Consider the following 7,149-nt stretch of genomic DNA (forward strand, 5'->3'; position numbering starts at 1 on the left):
TGTTTTTTATGTGGGAGGGGATATTTTCATGTAATCTACCTACTGGTGAAGAATTCCTGCAAGATGATCCTAAAACTGCTAGGCCTCTGGAGGAGAAATGAAAATACAGTGTTGACAGATCGAGGAATTAAAGTTTCAGTTATTGCAATGGAAGGGCACATATCAGAAGCAACAGATTTAAACATTTTACACGAAGAGTTGGGAACCTGGTTGGGAATGAACAAATTGTCCGCGAAATAAATTACCAGGCTCCCTACACCAGAACAGCAACTTGTCAGGCAATCAATTTGCCAGTAACATTTGGATGCTTTGAAATAAGATATCAATATTTTATCAAATATTCTCACTGGCGATGAAAATTGGATGTATCATTGGGCACTAGCAAACAACCGAAACCGCAGTGTTCGGCAGAAAATGTATGACAGCGGTTTTCTGGGATTGTGAGAAGATGCTGTTGATTGATGAACACTGTAATATTTGATGTTAAAAAAAATGCGGTTCGTTGAAGCCATTTCACCATTGTACTATGCACTATGAACGTGATTCATTGAATCGAAAGTTTGGAGAGGTATCCACTTTAATGGAGCAGTTATTTGACTGATATAATTTATCAAGGATCTGAACGTTTTCATCTGTCCAAGTTATCGCAGTGATGTCTATTGTGGAAGGTTTTTCTCGATTAACCAGTTTAAACCAATTATGTACTATTAGGTCTCGAGAGATGCTTATTCATCTACAAGATATCCAAAGTACACTGGCTTTTAGAGATAATATAGCAGTCATTGAGCTTTTTTCTTTGAAAATAATATTTGTACGTAGGTACTACCCTCGTTTAATAATCCAGAACCATTTGCAACACCAAACAAGTATGGTGAACTATATATGTAAATGCACGCGAGTATGCTACAATGTGCAAAATTAATCTTATCTTTATTTACTTTGCAAGTATAAAAACAACAATACATTACATTATGAGTTTCTGTAGAGGAATACGTTTTGGCTTGCTTCCATTTGCATCCATTCTTTTTTTTTATCAAAGCGAAGTATTAATTAATTAATTTTTGCAGGCCTTTTATTTCTGTACGTAAGATTTAGGCCTCGATGTATCCACCATTTGCCTTTGGTAGATACCCATGTTAGTCCAGTAAAATTAGACCTGAAACGGGGGCTACTTCAAAGTGATCTGGGGAAAGCTGAAAATCGTTCTAAAACCTTAGGATAGTCTTGAAAACGAATAGTCTGAATCAGTATCCCTCCGGGGGTTGAGTATAACTGCCCCAAATTTTCGGACTTTCTTCAGTTTTTCGCTTATAACTCCCCAACAGCGCATCCTAGCGAAAACCTTATCAAGAGACAAATTAAAGGGCATTACCTATATTCAGCGTCGATTGACCTCTTCAACTTTAAAACTGGACCAATTTATAAGGTAATAATCGACTGCTGAAGAACGACAATTTTTCCCATATTCGCTAAAATGTACTATTTGACGACTTTCTGTCATCTCTAGCATCAAAAATACTGGTACTACCAAAGAGACTATGGGTACTCTTTAGTACTACCAAAGCATTCTGGTCATCAAAGTTGCAGAGAATTTAATTACGAATTCAAAGAACGCCAAATTTTAAAATTTGACCAATTTTAAACATACTTAGGTATATGCCAAATTCCCAAAACAAAGTGGCTGCAGAAAGTTTCTGTTGGCGAAGACTCTGCTGACATGGTACTTTTGGCTTCGGTCCCTTTAGTCCCCTTTACTGATGTTCATGTTGAATCGCGAATAGGAGTTCGAATTCGTAAATATTATACAAGCGCACAAGTCCACACCACCACACCAAAGGTTATGCTCACCCCCTAGAGGAATAAAAACCCAGATTACTCATTTTAAAGACTATGTTAAGCTTTTAGAACGATTTTGAGCTTTCCCTAGGTCACTTTGGGGTCCTATCCCTATTTTACTGCAATTAATTATAGTTATTGAGATCTTTTGAAGTGAGGGAGGCTGGTTGATCAACCAAAAATGACTTATTGACTTTGACATTGCCATATTTTAGAATGACTACAGCTTGGGTTCAGAAAAAAGTAGAGGAGTGGAAAGCAAGCCGATTGCCTTCTTCTTATTGGTTCAGGGAGGTGTCAGCTTAATTTTTGATCATTTTGGTGTCAGTCTACGGATTGGCTGATTCGAATAGATTTCCTGTAAACTTCAATAAAGGTCAGCTTCATGCAAACGGGTGCTCTCGCCAAAGATTTTGATGCAGTTATTGTTTGTTTCCTCTTTTTGTGCGCGGCGTACCTTATAAGAACAGAAGTAGTACAAGTGGGAAATATTTTATAATTGCAACCGATTTAAAATGGAATATTATACCTACAACTAAATTGGTGCTCGAAACCGAATACTCATGGAAGAATGGAGTGGTTGCAGTTGATCTACATTGCTAAATGAGGGAAATCTGACGTGGGAAATCAAAGCAACGATAAATATGGATGATTAGTTTTGGATATTGAGGTACGGAACACAATAAAAGAGTCTGAACAATCCTCAAAAAAAGTATGGTTTTGATTTGAAAGCTTAAACATGGTATGCAAACATTTCCAAGGTTTTTGGCTAATTGTTATTATTGCTAATCTTGTTTTTGAAATACGTTGTTGAAATTGTCCTAGGCTGAAGTTTGTTGTCATAGTGTATATCTTAAAATAATATTTGTGTTAGAGATAAAGCTATCTGTGAAATCTAAACAAAAAAAGACCTTAACATTGCTTCTTGATTAAGTAGATAAAGGTGGTGTCAAAATCTGCACTGCAAATCTCAAGAATGAATAATTGGGTATTCACAAAGGGATGTCCATGCGTAGATAAAACTTTTAAACTGTTATTTGTGGACCACCTTTTCTAATATTGTAATTGTACACATTTAATATATCCCCATACGACTACACCTAATTATTATATTTATATTCACGTAAATAGAACCTAGTCCGAACCTAGTATACAAAAAAGTTCAAAATATTTATATAGGGTGCTCCGGCATTTAATTCAAAGTTCTCAATCTGGAAAATGTGAAAACCTCTTTTGAAAAACAAAAAAAAAGCTCACTTGTTCATTTCAAAATAATTCGTTTCATTGTTAGGCGAAATCTAATTAACGCACGTGTTCTTTTGCCGATAAGAGGAGATGCAGGTGTTTTGAAAAATTGTGTGTTTCATGTCGGCGGAAATGTGGACGTTTGGTGCGTTTCACTGTGATTGGCGATTTATTTGAAAATTCTTAAAGAAGGACCATTCTATGATGGAAGTGTTGTTTCGTTAAATACTGGCGACAACGAGAAAACGAGGCTTCTGCTAGTTTCGCAACGGTTGAAGACCGTATAAATTGTGTTTACGCTAAATTCTCAGGCAGTGAGCCCTATTTGTTTAATTGAAGATGCAGTTCGTGTGCAGAAGTAAGTTAACTTGTAGTGCTCAGTTCTGTTCTTATTAAAAGTTAAAAGTTTCTACCGTCCGAACAGCTTCTAAAAAAAATGTTTGTCATCTAATTCTGTGTTATAAAACAAAGTGAAGTTCAGAAGCTGTCAGCGTTTGTACTCGGTATGTGAGTTAAGTGCGCCTCGCAAACCTTGTACGACTAGATTATTTGGATTATAAACTGTAAGTAATTTAAGATTTTTCTTATTTTAATTGTTAACTACTTGCGTGCGGGGTAATATGTCCAAATAAACTTTGTTACTTCTTTCTTTCGGGAATTTTGTTGTAATTCTTTCAGGGGTTTTGGAATAAATTTTTGTCAATTAATTGTGTGTTTATTTGAATCCATTATGCAATCCGTATAGAGTTTTCATGTTAGATGTTTCGTTCCGTGCCCAAGAATTATGCTAGGTGTTAATGAAAATTTGTGTACTTCTTTAAAATATTCAGTTGATCGATGCTACTAAGGCTCCCAAATTTTAACCACAGATGCTTCCAGTAAATGCATGCATATCGCATATTGTAAAAATCAGATGTGCGCATGCGCAAACTGCTCAATGTCATCTTTCTTATTTATGGAGATGTTTTAAAATTTTTACCACATATGCTTCTAGTAAAAGTTAGCATAATCAATAAATAAATATTGCAAAAATCAGATGAGCGCATGCGCAAAATACACAATGTGAACTTCCTTTTTATAGAGACATTTTTTGAAATTTAAACCACAGCTGCTTCTAGCAAAGACAAGCATATCGCATATTCTAAAAATCAAACATTCGCAAACTGCGCAATATAGAGATTTTTTTAACATAAGATTCTTCTAGTAAACGCAAAAGTATCGCATATTTTAAACATAATTTATAAGAATGTTTATGGTATAACTTATTTTCCTTTATACACATAAATGACCTTTCGGTACTGATCAATTCACGAAAAATGCGCTAAAGTTACTCGCCCTAAAAGGCGAAAACCTTTTTTAATGTGTGATTGTTTTGTCCGTCTGTGCCATTGAATACGAGCCGGAGTAAAAGTCTGGTTTCCGAATGCGAGCCGAGTGGCAAAAAATTTCCCTATTGAAAATCGTATGCGATTCTTCGTATCTTGTTTCATATTTGTACATATTATCTCTACAACAGATCGATACTGTTGCTTACTAACATAAGCACCAAGTTCTAATACTCGTCATTGCCGCTAATTTCCTCACCTGCAACTATAAGCTCATTTCATCGGTTCTTATCAATTCTTATATTTATTTTTAGTTTCCTATAGATTCATCTGAACCATCACATTTTTAAGATGTTCCGGATTCGTATTACTTTTTTTCGAAATCATTCGAATTGTTAAAGCTTCACATTCTATTCGGATCCTTCTATTTCTTCCAATTATTCCAAGTTCCTCGCCGTGGGTCCGTCCGGTACATAGACTTCTTTCGACTTCGATTCCTTTATCCCTTAGATTAGTTCAATTTTCTGTTTCTTCAGCTTCATCAGCTACCAGCTCGTTCGAATTATTCAAGAATTTTTCATTTTATCGGATCCTTAACTTATTTTTCTGGTCCAGATACTTGGCATTCTTTAATTCGGTCTCGTTCATCTAAATTTTCCAGTTCTTTTAAATCCTAAATTCTGGTGATCCATCAGATCTTTGTGATCCTTAAGATCTTCTCTCTTCTTTCTTCATTTAGTTTCTTGGAATTTATTAAAATTTGTATGATTCTCCGAGTTACTCCAATTTCTTAAATTGTTTCATTTTCTCAATCCATAAATTTGTCGTGCCAGCTTCTTAAATTTCTTCGATGCTTAGAACGATTCTTTAGGTTCTTCAAATATACCAATCTTTTCCGTTTTATCAAATGCTCCCGACTCTTCGGCATTTACAGATTCTTTGAATACTTTGGATGCCTCGGATTCTTCAGACCACGAGGTTTTTTTCTCGATCCGTTAGTTTTGTTTAGGTTATTTTCTGTTCTTTTGCACTTTAGATTTTTAACGCATTTTTTTATTAAGAAAAATATGCTATTGTTTGCGTTTCGTCTGTCCGTCTGTTCCCCTACCCGGACCCACTTCTAAGGTTCTGAACGAGGTTCTGAACTATACTTTCAGGGGAATTAATTATTTCCTCCGTGGATTTTTTTCGAGATTGTGGGTGGCGGGGGTTATCTTTCAAGGTATTCTAATTAAAGATCTTATCGAAAGGAAATGTTTTATACTGCCCTTCTCTCTTATCTCTTACCAAAATGGGGGGGGGGGGGGGCTGGGTTGGTTTTATCCTCCTTCATGATACTCTAATGAAAGGTCCCAACGAGGGAAATTCATTACTACGAACCACTGTCCTCCTCCTCGAGCCATGTCTATTGGTGATTCTTCCAGTTCCCACAAGTTTTTCAGATGCTTTAGATTACTCGATACTTTGGATTTTTTGTATTCTTTCACTTTTTTATGTCCATAGGGTGATTGAGGGGAGGGGGCACACATTTATTTATCTTTGATTGTGACGCACTTTGATCGTGAGTATATATGTTCGTTTTCGTCAATCAACCTCTTCACCTGCATAGGTATACAGGGTGTTACAAGACCGTTCGAAAAAAAAAATCGGGTTGTAGAGGGCATCAAAACAAGCACTTTTTCCAAATAAACCGAGGGTCCAACGTGTTTCGTTTGGGAGCCACCCCCCAAAGAGTGTTGAAATCTGCATTTCTTCTTTAATTTTTTTTTCAGCAACCATAAGAGTTACAAAGTCGGGTGGCATGTCTTTGAATAGGTTTTTGGGTATGCTCTTTCCGATTTTGCAATTTTTTTTTCAAAATTCCTACCCCTAAAGGGCGCACCCCTAAACTAGGGTGCAAACAAAATTCTGATTTCGACGAAATTTGGTATCTGGGGGTTTTTTAACATGAAAATCACGAATCTGAAATTAGTTTTTGAAAATTCGAAAAAAAAAGTTCCACTGCAATTCTTGGCGGGACAACGAAAATAGAGATAATTCCACGAAATTTGTTGTGTACATACTAAACGAGTTAAGGAACAAAACTGTCGAACAGTTTTTTAAAATAACTTTTCAAACAAAAGTTATACCATTGTATTTATTGGTTATACTCATTTGAATGTTGGTCCTTCGGGTCGCGAAGTGTCCCAAGCCTACTAGTAAGCCATAATTTCGCATGTGTTGGTTGACAATGTCGCAAAAACAAAAGATTAACGGTTCGAGTCGATATTTTGTTATTTGGAATTAATTCGGTCATTAAATGATTAAAAAATTCGATGTAGGTATCGATTAAAACACCTACCAAGGTATCTTAAAGCGCTGATCGATTATTTATTATCTAAATAAGGTAGGGGAAAAAGTCAAATCACTTTCCGTATGATACTTTTTCATTATGATCAAAAATTTTCATAATCTTAGGTTGAAAAATAACTTCCAAAAGAACAAAAAAAAGATAATAAACAATCGATCAGCGCTTTAAGATACCTTGGTAGGTGTTTTAATCGATACATCGAATTTTTTAATCATTTAATGACCGAATTAATTCCAAATAACAAAATATCGACTCAAACCGTTAATCTTTTGTTTTTGCAACATTGTCAACCAACACATGCGAAATTATGGCTTACTAGTAGGCTTGGGACACTTCGCGACCCGAAGGACCAACATTCAAATGAGTATAACTTTTGTTTGAAAAGTTATTTTT

Source organism: Photinus pyralis, unplaced genomic scaffold, assembly GCF_008802855.1.
Source record: "Photinus pyralis isolate 1611_PpyrPB1 unplaced genomic scaffold, Ppyr1.3 Ppyr1.4_LG4, whole genome shotgun sequence".
Lineage (NCBI taxonomy): Eukaryota > Metazoa > Arthropoda > Insecta > Coleoptera > Lampyridae > Photinus > Photinus pyralis.